Source organism: Cygnus olor, assembly GCF_009769625.2.
Source record: "Cygnus olor isolate bCygOlo1 chromosome W unlocalized genomic scaffold, bCygOlo1.pri.v2 SUPER_W6, whole genome shotgun sequence".
NCBI lineage: Eukaryota > Metazoa > Chordata > Aves > Anseriformes > Anatidae > Cygnus > Cygnus olor.
In genome coordinates this window covers 414,099-436,737 of record NW_024429077.1, presented here as the reverse complement: position 1 = coordinate 436,737, position 22,639 = coordinate 414,099, and the positions used below count along the sequence as shown (strand labels likewise).

The window sequence follows — 22,639 nt, the reverse complement described above, 5'->3', positions numbered from 1 at the left end:
TTTCAGACATCCTGTCACTGCAAGGTATTTGACAGTGGTCAAAGTGCTTGTGGCTGCATCTCACTCTGGGGGTGACTGCATTTCAGGGACACTGTGTAGATGCTGTTGATGAAGCTCTCTAGGACAATGCACCACAGAAATGTAAAAGAAGCTTCAAGAAGCTTCTTGTATTTTTCCTGATCTTTCAGTTTTAAGTCCTCCCATCCTCCTCCCATGCATTACTTTGCAGACGAGTGTTTTATCTCCAAGGGCTCTGGCTGACATTATCAATTGTAGAAACACAGCAGTCTGGTTCCTTTTGCTTTCATTTACAAAGCCAAAAGAGATCAGACAGCTTGCAGTCACGCAGCATCTGAAACCCAAGCTCATCACCTAATAAGATACTTCAGCTCTGTCCTATGGCATAGGCTTTGATTTTATGCTTCTCCTCATGCTACCTTCCTGATTTCCCAGTTCCTGTAAGAATCAATCCTCCATCTTCCAGCCTGATTTGTTCTCTCCCTTCCTCTCCTTCTCTGCTCCCTCCCATGCCCTCCCTTGTCTGAGGTCCCACAGGGGCTGATTGCAAGCTGGAGTGGCTGTGCTGTGGGCATGCTTGCTCCTTCACACGCAGCAACGTCACAGCAGCAGCAGCAGGAGCATTGGAGATGTGATTGCGCAGACCCTCTGCATTGCCAGGGATGCAGCTGTGACAAAAAATAATAATAATAATTGACTCTGTGTTTTCCACAGCATCCTGGTGAGAGAGCACGGAGCCCGCTGGAATCAGAGTGCTCAGCGCTGCCGGAGCAGAGCGTGTGCAGGGAGAGGAGACGGGAAGCAGAGGATCTGTGGAAAGGTGAGATGGAGAAATGAGCGGGGTGGGCGTTTGCCTTACTGATGGTTTTCAGACTGTTCATTGCCCTGTGAAGTGGCTGGCTTGCTTGTTTCTGCAGAGATTGCCAGCTACCCAATGAAGCGTAAAGATTTTAGGATTGCTTTGTCTGTTCGGAGGCTGCATTGTTTTGGAGCTGTCGTGATTATAACTGATGCAAGAGAGTGAAGAGGCTGGTATTGCTGTGCAGAATGCATGTTTATCCATTGTGGCTATGAAATAGCGGTTGTTACGTCCGGGGATGGTTGTGCAGAGGCAATCTGCATTTTGCCCCAACAGTGCAACTGCAACTTGGTGCAGTCGCACAGCTCTCCATTGTGTCTACCATGACAGCTGAGCCCACATGGATTGTTGTGATCCCATGAGCTGTCACGATCTCTGTACATCCCCAGCGGTGATGCTGCTGTGCAGCTCAAGAGCTGTTTTGACAGAGCTGTTTTGACAGACAGCACTTCCATGAAAAGACAGAAACAAAGGACGCGGGCACAAGAAGGGCTGCTGTCATTATGGCTTTTGGCTTTTAAATTTTATTTTATTTTATTTTTTAATGCTAGTAAATCAATTGCTCAAAAGGCATTAGGATAAAATAGCGTGGCAGGTAAAACCTTGCTCTTCTGCAAAATGATACACTGGGATCTGTGCAGGCTGGAATCCTTTGTGTTGCCCAGGGTGTGTCTGTGCTGGCTGTGTAAATGAATGCTTTCTCCCTGCCTCTTTTCGCCGATCAGATGAGAAAGGTTATATCTCAGAATGGAGGAATTGCTATTTTTAATTACTGAGATGAGTGGTCTGGGCTGGGTACCAGTTACTAGAGCTTAATTACATGGTCCTCTTATAACCAAATCCATCTTTTCCCTCCTCCCTGCCTTCCTCCTTCTTTTCCCTCCCCTACCCCCTGCACAAATCCTTCCCTCAAATTGCTGCTGCACATGCAAAAGGAGAAGGGCTTGAACAAAGAGAAGGATATATGTGGGAAAGGGATATAGATTGATCAGGATGACAGTTAGTGAGAACAATAAGGAGGAATGATTTGGGTATCTGTGATGCAGTGACATGGCCTTAGGGGGATGTATACATGAGGATATAGTAATGTAAGTAAATAAGCAAACAGAAGACGCAATCTTTTGGGGTTATAGAAGATGCTGAGCATGTGGGGATGCAGTTGTAGGTGTTTGGGAGGAATGTGGTGTTAATGGAAGTTAACATAGCATTGGCTATTGAGAAACAGATTATACAGGGACTGGATTGATGGGCGTTGCAAAGGTGTGTGGAGTATGGGGGAGTATAGAGATCTTCTGCATTTATTTTTTTTTAACCTCCAAACACCTAGAGCCTTGTCTACCAGTGCTGCTAATGAGTGAGCTTGGCACGTCTAACCTCTTCACAAAACCCTTCTGCAGTGTGCCAGCTTGGCAGAGTTCTTGGGGCAGATTAGCATTGAAATGACCAGAGAATAGTTCAGATAAAGCATCTTTAGGCCTGTCAAGAGCCACAGGATGGTAGGGATCATGTAGATAAAGTGGTGAGTGTTTGGCAGATCTATAGAGGAACCTTGGAGCAGAAAAGGCAGGTGTGAGGAGCATTGCAGATCTAGAGGAACAAAGTTGTGGGTCATAGACCAGCAGTAGAGGGCACAGGGGAGGAAATTTGGGTTCATGGTCAGGGAATGTAAATATGTTGTTTATAGTATCATTCTCAAGCCTCTCTCACTGTGTTCCCTGAGATGGTCAGTGCTGTGTGCATCCCTACCAGTTTTGTCGAGATAGGCGCGATCCTCAGCACAGCCTTTTCTGCAGCAGTTGTCTGAAGGAACCATTTCACTGCTGTGGATTCTCAGACAGTCGCTTCCTCTCCATCCCTGTGGAGCGGCAAGGATCTCCAGCCTTGACATTCAGTAGAGAAGATGCACCCCAGGTTTCAGTTCAGGCTGCCAGGTGGGAAGTGCAGGGCTTCACAGCGCGGAATGAATTCTGCTCACGGCTCTGTGACGATGTCCTGGCAGTGCCATAGGGCTTCCTGAACTGCAACTCCTTCTCCCCCCAGCCTGAAACCTCACCCTGGGACACTCTCTGTGTCATAGAATCATAGAATCATAGAATGGCCTGGGTTGAAAAGGACCTTAAAGATCATCTAGTTTCAACCCCCCTGCTCTGGGCAGGGTTGCCAACCACTAGAGCAGGCTGCCCAGAGCCTCATCCAGCCTGGGATCCCCAGGCCTCTGTCCCATACAGCCTGATGGAAGTCAGTAGTGGGATGTGCTTCTGGTGGTGTGAGAAGAGGGAAACATGCTCTTGGACCGTGTTTGTGCTATGGAAAGGTGGTGCTGCAGAGCAGCCTCTTGCAGGAGGGTGCTGGGGGCAAGAACAGCACGTGTGCATTCATAGGTGCATCATGGGCCAGAGGAAAGGTCATACAGTGAGATAGATCACTGCAGGATACATTCACTTGTGTTGTGCTGTGGAAGAAAATGTGTGTACCGTCTGTTTACCACATTTGCGTAACAGAATAAAAAGAAGGTGGTGCAGCCTGCTTTGCTGCATGGAAGGGAACACTCCTCAGGACGTGCAGGCTGTGCCTAGCTGGTAGGTGCTACTCTTACAGGAACATCTGTTAAGCTGTGAGAGTGCACAGATAATCTCTGCCCTGAGATGCTTGAACCTAAAAGATGGACAAGAGCTTCTGGTGACTGGAGCTTGCTGAACTGATTCACAGCAGGGAGATAAAATCACTGCTGTGTGTCTTCTTCACTGCCTTGATGCAAAATGGAGGGACGAAGTGCAGCTGGTTCCCAGGGTCCAAGGGCCTGGACCTGCATTGCATAAAGTGCAGGTGCCTAAGAGAGTATGCAGTGGTCTCGGAAATGGCCTGCCCATGGTTCCATTGCTGCCTGTCAGGGTGTCTGAGGCTCTGATAGCAAGCAAGGAACAATTTCTCTGTCCCAGAGATATTAATTTTCTTGCAGTCTGATGCTCCTGGTGAGACAAGATCTCACTCTGGTGTTATTCCTGATAGCCAGACAGTAACCCGCCTTTAGCAACCCCATGTCATGTTTTGCCCCATTTTAAATTTATTTCTCAGTCTCATTATTCTTTGCCAATGTTTTCTGAAAGCCTTATGTAGTATTAAGGGCAGGCCGACAGATCTAAGGTGGGTCACTTCCCTTCCTCTTTCAGAACAGGTACAGGCTTTACCTTTATTATTTGTCAGCCACATGACTTCAGCTCCTTTCCCTCTTTTTCCTCATCGGTATTTTTATTGAAAGCTCTGTTGTTAGCTGTGATCATGCAATGATTCTTTCATTGTCCTGGGATCAAGAATATCTTGTCCTTTCTGACTGGAGTGCATTAATCTCCTTGGATTTGTTTCCACTTCAAATGCTCATTTCCTTCTCTGCACTCTCTTTTCCCTGTATTGTCTAACCCCTCATTGACACAGCTTCCATGTCCTTCTTCATGCCAAAACAGTATCAAAGATGCAGTCTCTACTTGACTGTAATATCCTTCTTGGTGTGGTTATTCATTCAGTTTGGTCAGGAGCCCTGTTCTTCTAATTTCCTCACCTTTCTTGGTGATTCCAGATGTTTTTTTACTTACGATGTACATTCAAAGTCTTTTCTGAAGTAATTCCCTGAGCTCCTTGATCTTGTTGGCTTTATAACTGTTTTGCCTGGTATGCCAAAGATCTGCTCTTTAAAAATTAAAAAGGTTTCATTAAAGAGCTGTTTGCTTTTTACCCTTCTATTTAATGTAAACTGGATCAGCTGAGATAGCTCTTTAAATTGATAAACAGACCAATAGGTAGAGCTTCTAGGTGGGGGGAGCTTAAAGAAACACAAAGATGAAGATTATGAGTTCAGGTGGTCATCTGGATAGGAAAATAAAGGACTGAAGTTGTTAACTCTCGCAAACGAGCTGCCCTGAGCTGCAAGGTGGGTAGGAGAACCAGACTAGAGTGTGCTGTGTTCTTGGGAAGGGGTGGGACACATGGACAAGGAATGGGTACTGGACTGGGAAAGTCTGCCTTCCCGCTGGTTCCCAGATGCACAAGAGACTCACCTGTGCATATGTGGCTCTCTTTGCTCAAGAACATTCCTGCATACTTGTTCAAGGAAATTGAAAAGCATACTGTTTCAGGATTTATATTTTTTTTGGGGGGGGGGGGAGGGGGAGGAGAGAAACAAAGTTGTGTTTTTGCAATAGAAGGTGTTTTTGCAGTGGAAAATTCCACTAACCTTGCATATTCAAAAGTGATTGTGCAGCATAGCAGTGGGGAGTATGTTAAGCAGATAAGGGGAAGGTCCCACTGTCCCAAAATAAGGAGGATAGCTAAGAAAAACAGGATGAGCAGTACGAAATCAGTAAAAACAATAATCACGGGCCCTCTAGTCACGAGAGAAGAAGGAAAAAAAAAAAAAGGAAAAGGAGAAATTAATGGTTAGTCAAATCAAATTGTACATATATGGTATAGAAGTATGTCGAGTAGCTTGTGAACCTGTAGTACTCAGCCAATGAGGAAACGGGAGAAATCAGGTGTTGGGTAATAGGGAATATAAGGTTATGATAAACTTTTACTGTGTGCTCCTGCTTGCAGGACACCCACCATTGCAATCGTGACTAAAATAGCTTCACAGAAGAGCCTGTCTGAAGAAAATTATTGAGATTTTTCTCACGGGGGCAAGAACTCAAGTTATCTATGTGATGTTTGAACTGATGAGTTGCTTAACCATGATGCAGTCAACACTGGGAAAATCTTGTGCTCCTGAGTGTTGGCTAACACAGACTTGATTTGACACCAATTAGATCATTGCTCAGCTCCTTCTGGCCCCCAGGGAATGGGCTCTTCAGGTGCTACTCTTGAAGGGAGCAGGGAGTCTGTGCTCCCTACATAATTAGGCTAATCTCACTGGTTTGTTTTAATTCCAGAACCACACCTGCTTATGGGTAAACTGGCACCAACTGCAATTACTTCTGGAGAAGTGTGACCTAAATGCTTTCAGTGGGCAGGCTTTTCTCCATTCTGCTCTGCACACATTGGTGCAGGAGCAACCACATACCTACTTAGCCTCCTTTTACCTGGTACTTCCAATTCACTTAAATTGTTTATTAAGGCACCTTCTTTTGGTCCCCCTCTGGGGCTCCCATGGCAAAGAGCAGGGACACAGGCATTGTGCTTCTTACCATGTGTGTTCTGTGTAGCTCAGATAGCATAGCTGCCCTCACAGATGTCCTTCTCGGCAGGGAAAATGACCCATCTGGACCATTGTGCTAGGGAAATTTGTTGTTCTTCTTAGTGAGGCTATTTCCAGTGCCTGCTTGCACTGTATTTTTCCCCGCGTAGACCAGCTTTCAGACCTTTCCCAGTAACTCAACTGATAAAGTCATAAGCCCACGTATAGGAAGATCCAGTGGAGGTGTAAATAATTCATATCTCTGGTCCCAAGATATTGCTGGCCCACCCTGAGTATCTTCCTTGGCTTTGCCTAGTTTCTTCTTATGATCCATGGCAGGAGCGACACATCTGCCCTGAAGTTTGGCTTGCTGTGGCTGCCATCTCCATCACCGCTTGTTAGCATGTGAACAGTTGTAGTCACTTTTAAGGGATTTCTTGCCTGAATATGGCTTATCATGAGCAGTGATTGTAGCTTGACCCTTCAGAAGAACAGCAAGTGGATTTCAGCAGACATCTGCACTTAGTCATTTTCTATTGCCAACAAAATGTTCTCTCTAGTCCACATTCAGTGGCATCTTACTTAATCTACTGCTAAGAGATATCCTCCAGCTGCAGGTCATAGTGCTTGAAATGGCCATTGAGGGGAGCATCTTCCTTACTCAAATGTCTTGCCTCAGCTCCATGTCATATGCCTCATTTTCATTTCTGCAGACACTTGCTATTTATAATTATTGGATGTATAAAGCACTCTGAAGGTGGTGACTACTCCTTGTTTCTGTAATCCTGACAGCCTTCTTGATCCCACTTGCTTTCCTTCTCTTTTTCCTCTTTTCCCTGCCTTTCAGGGAGGACTTGGGAGAGGAAAGGTGAGGCTGCAGGGAGCACAGAGAGACCTCAGACATTCCTAGAGGTGTCTATCCCTTAGGACAGTAAGCCTAGACAGTTCATGGCACAATAACAGGGGAGGAGATGAGGAACTGTCAGAAACAGGTATGTCCCAGCACTGACAAGCAGTGGGCATGACAGTGGTTATCACACAAAGGTGGCAATACTCTCATCACAGGTCATTCAGCATACTTTTGACCATATCTTGTTGAGACACCGATAGCAGTCATTGATCCATTGGGGTATCTATTCTCTGTGCTTCTGCTGATGACTGCGCAAGCATTACAGACCCCCCAAAAAGCCTCCATCTCTGTAACTGACCCCTCCCAGACTTCGTGCTGCTGACATGGTTTGGTATTGCAGAGTAGTAGAAATACTTTTAACTGAAGCAACATGTTTGTATTTGTCCTGGAGGTACAGAGGGGTGATTCCTCTCTTTACCAGAGGATGTTCCACAGACAGTATTTTGGTCTCCTATCTTGTTGCCTGCTTTCCCCTTGGCACGAGTTGAGGTTAAAAAAAGAAAAACCACAAAAACCTCTTGGCCTGCTGATAAAAGCAAAAGGATAATCTTCTTTCATGGAGGCAGGCCACCAGACCTCGCTGATTAAATAAGCAAATTTCACCAGACAAAATTTCTTTCAGTCCAGACCTTAGTCAGTGATTGAGAACCCTGTTATCTCTTGAGGGCCCACAAAGATAATTTGCATGAAGACAGGTAAAACTCCCCACACACCTACCCCAAGTATTTGTGGAAGTTGAGGATGCAAAACCCCCACAAACCAACATCCAGAGGCAGGGAAAATATACATTCTCTGAGGAAAGGAGTTTATTTGTAAAAACAAAATATCCCTTGGTTTCTTCTATGCTAGTCTTTTTGTAAGCCTGGAGTTTTTGAGCTTGATGCTGACTTAGGTAAATGGTATAAGAGTGTTACAAGGATAGCTACAACAGTGTACTTTGCCAGGTTCCAAATTATCTGGCTTTGAACTACCAAAAGCCATGCTTTTGATGTCACGCTGGCCATGAGGAACTTTACTGATGAACATCTATATTTAAATGTTAAGGTACATAAGAAAAGGAATGGAAAAATATCACACAGTCTTTTAATGTTGATACATAAAGCAGAGGGCATCCCATCATCGATTGGGAAAGCATGTGCAATTAATTAGTCACCCCAGCTCAGAAGGATGACTACAGACTTGGTGGGAACTGAGAAACTGCCCAGGAATCTGCACAAAGTCCTGGAAAACTTTCATAACTGGAGAGACTGAAGAAACTGGAATTATTTGTGTGAAATGGGAAACTGTAGGATTCATGATATGAAATAATGAATGGCCTAGAGAAAGAAGATAGTGATTGATGTGCTGCCCAGCTTGTAGCATCAAAGTATTCAAGAGAATTAAGGAGGATTATTTGAAACTAATAATAGGAATAACTTTCACATACTGTGATTAATTAGTCCGTGAATCTTACTGTTAAACTCAAAGCCCAGCAATATTCCCAAATGGCTTGGCATTTGTGTGAATAACAAGACTACCCAGTGTATTTATAGCACATGTTCAGAACTGAAGTTGCAGAGTTTTGAAACCTCCTGGCTGAGTTGAGGCCTATCTCAGTTTAAGGGCTTAGGAGGGACAAATTCTTCCTCACCACATGATGTAGATACTTCTTCTTTGAGACTTCTGGTACAGAAAGGACACAACTTCAAGAAAGAAGATTTCCAAATGTGTGCATGTCCTATATAGGAAGACCTGGGAGCCTACCGTCTTGAGGGGTCTCTTCTACCCTCTTGAACGTGCTTGAAGTGATTTAAAGCAGAGTAGTCATACCTCTGGTGCATCCCCAGGAACGTTGACCTGATCCTCCAGTACAGAGCCAAGGATCATCTCTGCTCTCCCTTTTTCTCCAGTATAATAGGTCTATGCATCCTCTGCAGCCCAGCAAGACTTTCCTTAGCAGAAGACCTTGGTTAATCCAGATTTATCAGATTTAGTTAGATAGACCATTAATGCTCTGTTGAGCCCAGTCATTCCGAGCCTAATTAGCAAATGAGCCGTCTTCTGGAGCATTTTCCTAAAATAAAAGTCTCACTCAGGGCAGCTGATCACCGTCCCAGCTGGAGCTTTACAAGCCGAGTTTGGTTTGAGTTGCCAGCCCCTGTTGAGGGATAAGTTTCTCCTCTCAGAAGAAAAGTATTTTTAATCATTAGTAGAGCCTGGTCTGCTTCATAAGTATTTTATTAAGGTTCTGGCTTGCCTTTTGTTAGTTCTGTTGCATGGAAAATATTCTGTTATGTAAATTAATGCTGCAGTTTCATCCAGATCTTCTGAGTTCTGCCTTGCCACTGTGCAAACACATACACAAGTGGAGAGAGACGGGTGTCGGGATGGGGGAAAGCTCTTGTATGTGAGCAGGATGAAAAGCTTGGGACTGCTCAGAGGGGTGGCAAATGCAGTAAGAAATATAATGGTCTCCCTGTCCTAACACAAGGACAAATAATGAAGGTAAATATTGGTAAATTCTAAAGGACTGACTGACAGCTACTACTGTGGCATGTAATTATCTATGAAGCTCAATGATTCAGGATGTTATAGGGTTCAAAGGTTCAGAAAAAAATGGACACTATCAGGGATGTCGAGAATATGTAGCATTATGATTGTAAGGGCACCTAGCTGTTTATGGAGGGGTTATGAAACCTGCTTCTGGCATAAAGCATTCTCAAGTGGAGGCTGTCTGTGTCGGGAGGGGGAAAATGGAACAGCCAGTCACTTGTTTGCCCACTTTGGGATTATTACACCTCATGCTGAGCCTCTGAACTCTGCTGGCAAAGGCGAAGGACTGGGCTGTACTGGCCATCTGATTCAGTCCACAGACTTTTGTGCTCCCATGCTGAAATTAAAAATTCCCTGAGGCTGTTGATCCATGAAGGCTAAATATGTTCATCTGTCCACTGCTTCTTTCTCCTCCCTCTGTTTCTGAGCTAGTGGCAACAGTTGGCCTAGATTTTGTAATTCCTGGAAAAAAACAGCATTCTTGGTAGACTTGTTTTGGGCAGGGAGGTCACATCAAGACCTGCTCTGTAGGGCAAAGAGCAGTTTCTAATCTCACACAGTCTCACTGTGCGCTGAGAGCTGGGAAGGGTTAAAGTTTTCTGCAGTCTTGGCAGGAGTCAGCTGCTGGATATGGCTGCTGTTTGAAAAAACATTTAGATTTGCAGTGTGTGGAGGAACATCTAATAAAAACAGCCTGCTGCTGGGATGTTTTTCTGTTTGTGTTTGCTTTTGGGGTTTCTGATCCGGTTGCACACAGTATGTACTAAATTCCTTGTACAACTGAATCATTTAAAAGTAATAAAGCTCTGCAAATGCAGGTATTCTGGATAGCTGGCAGAACTGATGCCCATCACTGCAAGGTAACACCATACCTGCATTGCTTCTGGCTACTGTAACAAACCATTGGCGACTGTAACAAACATGGCTACTGTAACAAACCATTATACCACCACTGTGTTCAAGTCTGAAGATTATCCTGTAAGGGCTTTTTGACATCTCTGTCTGTTTTATTTATGGTGAGTTGTGGGGGTAATACTTTAGTTGTTTCAAGACCCGTGTTACCCATGGTTTTTTTCTTCAATTTCAACTGAATACCATATCCACGTTTGCTGCCCATTCTGCTTTTGCTGTGTTGCTACATTTATAACATAATGTTATACATCTAGGTTGTACATCTATAATCTGCTGTCCCAGAAATGGTTGTTTTTCACTTGACACTGACTGATTCGTATATATGTGGAGCTCTGGGCTAAACAGACAGTGAACATAATTTCACAGCCTCTTTAACTGACCTGTCTTATGACTGAGCTCCTTATTTCTCGCACTTTCATCCATGGTCATTGATACTTTTGCCTTGCAGTAAGGATTCAGGCTTACTTTGCAGCTGTGATTCCTGCCAGGCATGGTCTTGACAGAAAAGCAATGCCATCTTAATCTGGATAGAGAGCAAGTAATAATGAAGTCATGCAGCCATGGAGTGGCTTGTATGTATGTATGTTCTGACCTGCGCTGCAGTAAGATCTTATTTCCTGTGAAGACAGGCCTTTTTTGTCCCTTTTAGGGCTTAGCTCATCTCTTTTCCCCAAGTCATGAAGGTGATAGGGGATCTAGAGATCCATCTTGAGATGGAGCTGTCCTCATTTGCTTTCTTTGTGCATATGAAACTTCTGAAATTATCCTCCCATAACCTTTGGATAAGCAGGACCTCTCTTTTGCCACAGCCTGAGCAAAGTTGAGCTGTCTGAAGCCATCTTCCAGGAAATGTTAGGAAAGTCCTGAGGGCCTAGTGGGAGAGATTTGTGACCTATTAATTCTAGGGATGCTTCACATCCCCAGCAACCCCTGAAATCTCCAATACTGAGAACATTCCCACACATATGAAGCATCTGTGCCCTCTCTGCCTCTTGCTGTGATCTTGGGAACCTTCACCCCTGCAGCACACACCTGAGCAAAAAAGGCTGCTTGTTCACAGTTACATGTAGCCATATAACATATGTTGGGAACAGCCTTGCCATCTTGTGTGCCTCCAGGCAAAAGTCAGGGAACCAGCTTTGATCTATGAAGCCGCAGACATGGTCCTCAGCTGGTCATGTCTGTACAAAGAGCATATTCATGAAGTAGCCAGCTGATAGTCACAGCCCTGCTTTGTGTCTTTGTAGATGGGCATCACATTTGCTAGCCGCCAGTCAACTGGGACCTCCCCTAATAGCCAGGACTGCTGATAAATAATGGAAAGTGGCTTGGCCAGCTCTTCCGCCATTTCTCTCAGTATCCTCGGGTGGATCCCATCTGGCCCCATCGACTTGCGTACATCCAAGTGCTGTAGCAGGTCGCCAACCATTTCCTTGCGGATTATGAGGGTCACATTCTGCTCCCCATCCCCTTCCACCAGCTCAGGGTACTGGGTATCCAGAGAACAAATCATGTAGCAGCCAGGCGCCAGAACCCAGCTGGGTCCATGGTTCAGGAAGGAATTGTGTAATTTCTGCTCTTGCAAAATCTTAGATATGCTTTCAGAGTGCTCAGGCTGGAAGATGCTATGGAAATGTGGTCCCTCCTCCTGCTGCTGCCACTACAGTGTCTGCGATAAGAAAGGATTTACTGTGCTTGGAGTTTAATTCAGCAACAATTGCAGTGACATATTAACAGCTAGCAACATCAGAGTCTCTTTCTCCTCTGTAGATTTGCATATGGTAATTAGGAGTATATGTGGTGAGGGCTGGGGCAGAGGACAGCTGGAGGAGGAGGAGGAGCAGATTCCAACCCAGATCACCGGGGCCATGTCCCTGAGTCACGGCCTGCAAGCGGCTCCTGCTGAGTGCCAGCTGGTGAGTCACAGAGCAAGGGAGCACAGACATGGGAGAAACTGGTTCAGTCACTGTCCAGTGGTGGCTGGTATAGAGCTGCTGTTTGAGCTATTGTTAATGCCTTCTGTAACTCAAAATGCCCCAAACAGCTGAGATTTCCTTTCCTCTGACTAGGAGGCAGTACCTGCTGATCCTAGCTATGTCATCGTTAGGCATGCACGTACTATGTATTATTACTTTCATCTCACTCACCCTGTCATCTCTGCTGGCAAGCTTCTCATCTCTGACCTGAGCAGCTCCTTGCTGTCATGTGCACAAAGCTGTGATTGACCGTCACATGCTGCAGTTTCCATTTTGAACACATCATAATCCTATATAGTTCTGGGATGTAATGATACATTAATAATGGACTTAGTCAGGCTGTCCTGGAAACCTCTGCAAAAATCTCTGGCCCAGGCAGCACCTTGCTGTGGAAAAGGAAGTGGTCTTTTCAGGAATTTGCTCAAGATCACAAGAGGAACCAGCCTGACCTGAGGCAGAAATTTAAGAAGTATCTAGTCCTTCAATCTTGCGGCAGTCCCCTGTAAACACTGGGTGCTGGAATAGTCTCCCTGGAACCAGGCAGACCACCCTCATTCTGCTCCCTGTTTCCTGAGGGAGGTAAGGGCAGCAGGAGCCTTAGGATGAGTCAAACAACTGCTATTTCATCTTGCACCTTTTCTTTCATTAAACATGCAGGATGATTTATTATATCATTTAATGAAGGTGTGAATTTGGCAGAATTGTATTAATTGGCAATAAATGAACATATCTCCAAACAAATACCATTAGGTAGTCCCACCCTACAACAACTTATGGACTTCCCAAGTCCTCAAATCTATTCTCTTTTTACTCACTTGGATAGATCAGTTCTGTCCCCAGGCCATTCACCCTGTGCCCCTTGTTCTATCTTCATCATGCTGTTCTCCGAATGCCCTCCAGATTGCTGGAATTTTCCTATTGAGTTTTTTTTTAAAAAAAAAAAAACACATTCAGTGCTTTCAACCAGTGCTTTTGGCAGCTTTTGGTTTGACAAAGACAGGGCAGGGATGAGCTACATGACTGGGATCCTGGAAACTGGTGGCAGAACCAGTGAGTAGCAGCCCCAAGCACTGAGAATTCCCATGCTACCTGTCCTGCGGAGTGGCTGGAGGGTGACTTTTGGTTTGGGCTCTTCTCCCAGCCCTTTTGCCCAGAGTTGTGAACTGGAGCCCTCTCTCCACATGGAGCAACGAGATGTCTGTATTGTGCCCATGTCTGCAAGCTCAGACAAAGTGCTGCTTTTTGCAGCATTTCTACTCATGCTTGTTTTGTAGAGCTGTATGGCTTCAGCTGTGTTAGTGCAAATGTTCTGCAGAAGTCAGGGATTCACATGGAACGATGCTGAAATAACAAGCAGCTCCAATACAAAAGGATTTTGCCAGTTCATCTATGGAACTAAATGCCCAGCTTTTAACCCTGTTCTTCCATCTTTCACCTTTGTTTGATCTTGGTTCATGTGAGGAAGATGATGATGACTGAAACCATAGACATTCATAAAGAGGCAGCAAGAACCATCACAGGTAAAAGATTTATATTGGACATTTGATTTCTGTCCTGGTTTCAGTTAGGACAGAGTTAATTTTCCTCCTAGTAGCTGGTGGGGTGCTATGTTTTGGATTAGGATGAGAAGAGTGCTGGTAACATGCTGATGTTTTAATTGTTGCAGAGCAGTGCTTACACCAAGCCAAGGACTTTTCAGCTTCTCGCTCTGTCCTGCCAGCGAGCAGGCTAGGGGTGCAGCAGGAGCTGGGAGGGGACAGACCCAGGACAGCTGACCCAAACTGGCCAAAGGGGTATTCCATACCATCTGACCTCATGCTAAACAATATATAGGGGTGGCTAGCCGGGGTGGGGGGGCCGGCTGCTCGGGGATAGGCTGGGCATCGGTCAGTGGGTGGTGAGCAATTGCATTCTGCATCACTTTATCGTACACATTATTAGTAGTAGTACTATTATCGTTATTATTATTACTGTTATTATTATTATTTTCCTGTCTTAATAAACTGTCTTTATCTCAACTCACAGGCTTCACTTTCCCGTTTCTCTCCCCCATCCCAGAGAGGGAGGGGGGAGGGTGAGCGAACGGCTGTGTGGTGTTTAGCTGCCGGCCGGGTTAAACCACAACAGTCCTTTTTGGCACCCAACATGGGGCAAGAAGGGTTGAGATAACGACAGATCTGACCAGAGTGTGTTAAACTAAAATTGGTATAAGTATTAGACCTGCTTAATAGTTCCTAGTCACAATGTTGATTGCTTTAATCTCAAGTTTGCTGTGCCTGTTTTCCAAATTGAGTTTTATAGCACGTTACTTTCTGTATGTGCTCCCTGTCCTGCTTTTTATCCTTTCCGGGCCCTGGTTTAAGATCGTAATGGTACTGTGTGGTGTAACAATGCCTTATGATATGATGAAATTTCTGGTCATGACCATAACCTGGTATTTGGTAACCGCTGTATTGGACTTCTGGAGGGCCGAATTTGAGCTGTTCAGGACACTGGTTGGCAGAGTCCCTTGGGAGGCAGTTCTGAAGGGCAGAGGAGTCCAGGAAGGCTGGGCACTCTTCAAGAAGGAAATCTTAATGGCTCAGGAGCGGTCTTTCCCCACGTGCCCAAAGACAAGCCGGCGTGGAAGAAGACCAGCCTGGCTGAACAGAGAGTTGTGGTTAGAGCTTAGGAGAAAAAAGAGTGTTTATGACCTTTGGAGAAGAGGGCGGGCCACTCAGGAGGACTATAAGGATGTTGTAAGGCTGTGCAGGGACAAAATTAGAAAGGCCAAAGCTCATCTGGAGCTCAATCTGGCTACTGCTGTTAAAGATAACAGAAAATGTTTTTTATAAATACATCAACACGAAAAGGAGGACTAAGGAGAATCTCCATCCTTTACTGGATGAGGAGGGAAACTTAGTGACAAGAGATGAGGAAAAGGCTGAGGTGCTTAATGCCTTCTTTGCCTCAGTCTTTAGCGGCAAGACCAATTGTTCTCTGGATACCCAGTACCCTGAGCTGGTGGAAGGGGAGCAGGATGTGGCCCTCACTATCCACGAGGAAATGGTTGGCGACCTGCTACAGCACTTGGATGTACGCAAGTCGATGGGGCCGGATGGGATCCACCCGAGGATACTGAAAGAAATGGCGGAAGAGCTGGCCAAGCCACTTTCCATTATTTATCAGCAGTCCTGGCTATCAGGGGAAGTCCCAGTCGACTGGCGGCTAGCAAATGTGATGCCCATCTACAAGAAGGGCCAGAGAGTAGACCCGGGGAACTATAGGCCTGTTAGTTTGACTTCAGTACCAGGGAAGCTCATGGAGCAGATTATCTTGAGCATCATCACGCAGCACTTGCAGGGCAACCAGGCGATCAGGCCCAGTCAGCATGGGTTTATGAAAGGAAGGTCCTGCTTGACGAACCTGATCTTCTTCTATGACAAAGTGACGTGCGTAGTGGATGAGGGAAATGCTGTGGATGTGGTCTACCTTGACTTCAGTAAGGCTTTTGATACCATTTCCCACAGCATTCTCCTGAAGAAACTGGCTGCTTGTGGCTTGGACTGGTGTACGCTTCACTGGGTTAAAAACTGGCTGGATAGCCGGGCCCAAAGAGTTGTGGTGAATGGAGTTAAATCCAGTTGGAGGCCGGTCACTAGTGGAGTCCCCCAGGTCTCAGTACTGGTGCCAGTCCTCTTCAATATCTTTGCTGATGATCTGGATGAGGGGATCGAGTGCACCCTCAGTAAGTTTGCAGATGACACCAAGTTAGGTGTGTGTGTCGATCTGCTCGAGGGTAGGAAGGTTCTGCAGGAGGATCTGGATAGGCTGGACCGATGGGCTGAGGCCAACTGTATGAAGTTCAACAAGGCCAAGTGCCGGGTCCTGCACTTGAGGCGCAACAACCCCAAGCAGAGCTACAGGCTGGGAGATGAGTGGTTGGAAAGCTGCCTGGCAGAGAAGGACCTGGGAGTATTGGTTGATAGCTGGCTGAATATGAGCCAGCAGTGTGCTCAGGTGGCCAAGAAAGCCAACAGCATCCTGGCTTGTATCAGAAACAGTGTGGCCAGCAGGTCTAGGGAAGTGATTGTCCCCCTGTACTCGGCTCTGGTGAGGCCGCACCTCGAGTACTGTGTTCAGTTTTGGGCCCCTCGCTACAAGAAGGACATGGAGGTGCTCGAGCGAGTCCAGAGAAGGGCAACGAAGCTGGTGAGGAGTCTGGAGAACAAGTCTTACGAGGAGCGGCTGAGGGAGCTGGGATTGTTCAGCCTGGAGAAGAGGAGGCTCAGGGGCGACCTTATCGCTCTCTACAGGTACCTTAAAGGAGGCTGTAGTGAGGTGGGGGTTGGTCTATTCTCCCATGTGCCTGGTGACAGAACGAGGGGGAATGGGCTCAAGTTGCGCCAGGGGAGGTTTAGGTTGGATATTAGGAAGAACTTCTTTACCGAAAGGGTTGTTAGGCATTGGAATGGGCTGCCCAGGGAAGTGGTTGAGTCCCCATCCCTGGAGGTCTTTAAAAGACGTTTAGATGTAGAGCTTAGTGATATGGTTTAGTGGAGGACTTGTTAGTGTTAGGTCAGAGGTTGGACTAGGTGATCTTGGAGGTCTCTTCCAACCTAGATGATTCTGTGATTCTGTGATTCTGTGATTTGTACTCAGCACTGTCATCGACTCTGTACTTTGGAAACCATGTCTCAGAAACTATTAACAATTACACCTATTGCCTTTTTTCGTCAGGGAGTCAGTCTGTGGAGGGGACAGGGGAAGATATTTTTTCCTACCTGTTCACTCTCCCTTCCTCCTTCACCACCCTCTTATCCTCCGAGATAGTTACGATAGTTCTCCAAGATGTTGAATATCCTTGGGATACTCAGACCAGCATGTTCTTGTTGTTATGTCTCCTGAATGTGCTTCAGGTTTTGTTTAAGGTTAAACAACTACTTAGGAATCTCATCCAGAGACCTGTCTTGAGGCAGGATAGTTGTGAGTGGCAGGGAGTGTGGGAGGATATGGGCAGGTTTCTAGAGCAGTGGGCACCTCCAGTGTTTTGGAAATTCTCCCCTGAACAACTGCAAAATCCTAAAAAACTGGTAGAATGCTTGAAAAAAGGGTGTCATGACTCTGGCAATTCCAAAGTGACACAAATCACTGTAGCGTGCTGGGGTCTGGCTTGTGCCTATCGAGCTGCAATTGATGCTACTATCAACCTAGTGACAGACCCTGCAGCCACTCCAGCTCCTGTGGCTGGGTCAGAACAACAAGCTGTAGCAGTGCAAGTTGCCCCTGCAGATGGTATTCCAACCCCTGTGGCAGACCCTGTGGCTGGGTCAGAGAAACGAGCTGTAGCAGTGCAAGTTGCCCCTGTAGACAAGGTGAAAAAATGGTATAGAGACTCAGGTCATTTAGAACGCAGACAGTCTTCTGCTAGGTCTAGATATAGAGAAGACGGGGCTGGGCCATCAAATGTGCAGGAGGATGAAGATGAGGATGAGGATGTCGAAAAATCAACAGTAATTACCCGAACCCTATACCAGCGTGAGCTACGAGATGTGCAAAAAGATTTTGGTCGCTGTATAGGTGAGCAGCTTGTCACCTGGCTGCTCCGGTGCTGGGACACTGGAGCCAATTGTGTGGAATTAGAGGGCAGGGAAGCCAGGCGGCTGGGATCCCTTGCTAGAGACGCAGGCATTGACAAAGCAATTGGAGATGGAGCACGATCTCACAGCCTCTGGAGGGGTCTCCTGTTAGCTGTGAAGGAAAGGTATCCCTACAAGGAAGAACTTGTACGTCTACCAGGCAAGTGGACCACCATGGAGAAGGGAATTCAGTACCTGAGGGAATTAGCCGTACGGGAAGTAATTTATAGGGACCTAGACAACAGACAAATATCCACAGATCCAGATGAAGTCAAGTGTACCCGACCCATGTGGCGGAAGTTTGTACGGAGTGCACCATCATCATGGGCCAGCTCATTGGCAATAATGGCCTGGAAAGAGGATGAGGAACCCACAGTGGATGAAGTGGCTAAACAACTCCGGCAGTATGAAGAAAGTCTCTCCTCTTCCCTACAGGTCTGCATCTCGCCTGTGGAGAAACTTTCTGAAAGCATCCATCAACTAAAAGAGAATACTTTGGAGAAACTTTCTGAAAAGGTCCACCAACTTAAAGAGAGTTTATTTTCCTCCCCACCTGTACAAACCACTGTCTCAGCTATTAGGGGTAAGCATTCATCCGTGCAAGGAAGACAATATGGTGGGTACACACCCCGTGCCACCCTGTGGTTTTACCTATGTGACCATGGAGAGGACATGAGAAAATGGGATGGAAAATCTACTGCGACCCTAGAGGCACGGGTACGTGAGTTGCAATAGAAAACAATCGGGAGAAAGGGGTTCTCTGAAAAGTTTGCTGCTCCAACTTCCAGCAGGCAGTCTTTTAAACACAGAAATGAAGATTCTGACCAGGACTAGAGGGGCCCTGCCTCCAGCCAGGGGGAGGAAAGGGACAACCGAGTTTATTGGACTGTGTGGATTCGATGGCCTGGCACGTCTGACGCACAGAAGTATAAGGCTTTAGTAGACACTGGTGCACAATGTACTCTAATGCCATCAAGCTGTAAAGGGCCAGAACCCGTCTGTATTTATGGGGTGACAGGGGGATCCCAGCAGTTAACTGTATTGGAGGCTGAAGTGAGTCTAACCAGAAATGAGTGGCAAAAGCACTGTATTGTGACTGGCCCGGATGCTCCGTGCATCCTTGGCATAGACTATCTTAGAAGAGGATATTTCAAGGACCCAAAAGGGTTCCGCTGGGCTTTTGGCATAGCTGCCTTAGAGACAGAGGACATTAAACAGTTGTGTACCTTGCCCGGTCTCTCAGAGGACCCTTCTGTTGTGGGGTTGCTGAGGGTTGAAGAACAGCAGGTGCCAATCGCTACCACAGCTGTGCACCGGCGGCAATATCGCACCAACCGAGACTCCCTGATTCCCATCCACGAGCTAATTCGTCAACTGGATAGCCAAGGAGTGATCAGCAAGACCCATTCACCTTTTAATAGTCCCATATGGCCAGTGCGAAAGTCTAATGGTGAGTGGAGACTAACAGTGGACTATCGTGGCCTGAATGAAGTCACGCCACCGCTGAGTGCTGCAGTGCCGGACATGCTAGAACTCCAGTATGAACTGGAATCAAAGGCAGCCAAGTGGTACGCCACAATTGATATCGCTAATGCATTTTTCTCCATCCCTCTAGCAGCAGAGTGCAGGCCACAGTTTGCTTTCACTTAGAGGGATATCCAGTACACCTGGAATCGACTGCCCCAGGGGTGGAAACACAGCCCTAGCATTTGCCATGGACTGATCCAGTCTGTGCTGGAGCAGGGGGAGGCTCCTGAACACCTGCAGTACATCGATGACATCATTGTGTGGGGTGACACTGCAGAGGAAGTTTTTGAGAAAGGGAAGAAAATAGTCCAAATCCTTCTGAAGGCTGGTTTTGCCATAAAACAAAATAAAGTCAAAGGACCTGCACGAGAGATCCAGTTTTTAGGAATAAAATGGCAAGATGGACGTCGTCAAATCCCAATGGATGTGATCAACAAAATAACAGCTATGTCTTCACCAACTAGCAAGAAGGAAACACAAACTTTCCTAGGTGTCGTGGGGTTTTCAAGAATGCACATTCCAAATTACAGTCTGATTGTTAGCCTGCTCTATCAAGTGACCTGGAAGAAGAATGACTTCAAATGGGGCCGTGAGCAATGATGAGCCTTTGAACAAATTAAGCAGGAAATAGTTCATGCAGTAGCCCTTGGGCCAGTCCGAACAGGACCAGATGTAAAGAATGTGCTCTACACGGCATCCAGGGAGAATGGCCCCACCTGGAGCCTCTGGCATAAAGAGCCCTGGGAAACTCGAGGTCGACCCCTGGGGTTTTGGAGTCAGGGATACAGAGGATCTGAGGCCCGCTATACTCCAACCGAAAAGGAGATATTGGCAGCGTATGAGGGAGTTTGATCTGCTTCGGAAGTGGTCGGTACTGAAGCGCAGCTCCTCCTGGCACCCCGACTGCCGGTACTGGGTTGGATGTTCAAAGGAAGGGTCCCCTCTACACATCATGCAACTGATGCTACATGAAGCAAGTGGCTTGCACCGAATACTCAGAGGGCTCGAATAGGAAACCCCAGTTGCCCAGGAATCCTGGAAGTGATTATGGACTGGCCAGAAGGCAAGTACTTTGGGATATCATCAGAGGAGGAGGTGGCCCGTGCTGAAGAAGCCCCACTGTACAACAAGCTACCAGAAAATGAGAAGAAATATGCCCTGTTCACTGATCACAGAATCACAGAATCGAAGGGGTTGGAAGGGACCTTGAAAGATCATCGGGTCCAACCCCCCTGCCAAAGCAGGCTCCTTAGAGCAGGCTACCCAGGTAGGCGTCCAGACGGGCCTTGAATATCTCCAGAGAAGGAGACTCCACAGCCTCCCTGGGCAGCCTGTTCCAGTGCTCCGTCACCCTCACCGTGAAGAAGTTCTTTTGCATGTTGGTTCGGAACTTCCTGCGCTCCATCTTGTGGCCATTACCCCTTGTCCTGTCCCCACAAACCACTGAAAAGAGGTTGGCCAAATCCCTCTGTCTCCCACACCTCAGGTATTTATACACATTGATGAGATCCCCTCTCAGCCTTGTCTTTTCAAGGCTGAACAGACCCAGGTCTCTCAGCCTTTCCTCATAGGGAAGATGCTCCAGGCCCCGTATCATCTTTGTGGCCCTCCGCTGGACTCTTTCCAGGAGATCCCTGTCTTTTTTGTACCGGGGAGCCCAGAACTGGACACAGTACTCCAGGTGAGGCCTGACCAGGGCAGAGTAGAGGGGGAGGATCACCTCCCTTGACCTGCTGGCCACGCTCCTTTTTATGCACACCAGGATCCCATTGGCCTTCTTGGCCACCAGGGCACACTGCTGGCTCATGGCCAACCTGTCGTCCACCAGGACCCCCAGGTCCTTCTCCTCAGAGCTCCTCTCCAGCAGGTCGCACCCCAGCCTGTACTGATACGTCCGGTTGTTCCTTCCCAGGTGCAGGACTCTACACTTGCTCTTGTTAAACCTCATTTGGTTTCTTCCTACCCATCTCCCCAGCCTGTCCAGGTCTCGCTGAATGGCAGCACAGCCTTCTGGCGTGTCAGCCACTCCTCCCAGCTTTGTGTCATCGGCATACTTGCTGAGGGCGGACACTATTCCCTCATCAAGGTCGTCGATGAAGATGTTGAACAAGACCGGACCCAGCACCGACCCCTGGGGAACGCCATCAGTCACAGGTCTCCAGCCAGACTCTGCGCCGCCGATCACCACCCTCTGAGCTCGGCCAGTCAGCCAGTTCTCAACCCACCTTACTGTCCACTCCTCTATCCCACACTTTCTCAGCTTTGCTATCAGGATGTCATGGGAGACAGTATCAAAAGCCTTGCTGAAGTCAAGGTAGATGACATCCACTGCTCTCCCCCCATCTACCCAGCTGGTGATGTCATCACAGAAGGCAACGAGGTTGGTCGAGCACGACTTCCCCTTGGTAAATCCACGTTGACTACTCCTCATAACATTCTTCTCTTCCAATTGCTTGGAGATGGCATCCAGAACGAGCTGTTCCAACACCTTTCCAGGAACAGAGGTGAGACTGACTGGCCTGTAGTTTCCCGGATCCTTCTTCTTGCCCTTCTTGAAGACCGGAGTGACATTGGCTATCCTCCAGTCTTCAGGCACCTCTCCTGTTCTCCAAGACCTTTCAAAGATGATAGAGGTCGGTTCGGCGATCACCTCTGCCAACTCCCTTAGCACACATGGATGCATCCCATCGGGACCCATGGATTTGTGTGCGTTGAGCCCACTCAGGCGCTCCCCAACTACCCTCGGGTCAACCACGGGGGAGTCCTCCATTTCCCAGCCCCTTTCTCCCCCCACCAGGGTCGAGGAGTCCCGGGGGGGAGTCCTTGAAGCAAAGACTGAAGCAAAGAAAGCATTCAGTATCTCCGCCTTCTTGGCATCTCCCATTACCAGGACACCCCCATCGTTCAGCAAGGGACCCACATTATCCCTAGTCTTCCTTTTACTGTTTACATACTTTAAAAAACCCTTCTTACTATCTTTTATCTCTTTTGCAAGCCTCATCTCTAGGTGGGCTTTAGCCTTCCTCGACGCGTCCCTGCAGGCCCCGACAACACTTCGATACTCTCCCAAGAGGACAGGCCCTTTTTCCACATTTCATAGACCTTCCTCTTCCTTTTGATCTT

The 22,639-nt window shown here is 47.1% G+C and overlaps 1 protein-coding gene across 4 annotated transcripts in view; it reads left to right on the top strand.

The window, feature by feature from the left end:
• The first annotated feature begins 604 nt into the window (after positions 1-604).
• The window catches only part of LOC121062988 (iporin-like), a 49,544-nt gene continuing 27,509 nt past the window's right edge, over positions 605-22,639 (top strand). For all 4 annotated transcript variants that reach the window (XM_040543303.1, XM_040543301.1, XM_040543300.1 and 1 more), the window contains exon 1: positions 605-838. The gene's annotated coding sequence lies outside the window, so the exon portion shown is untranslated. The remainder of the gene's footprint in view (positions 839-22,639) is intronic.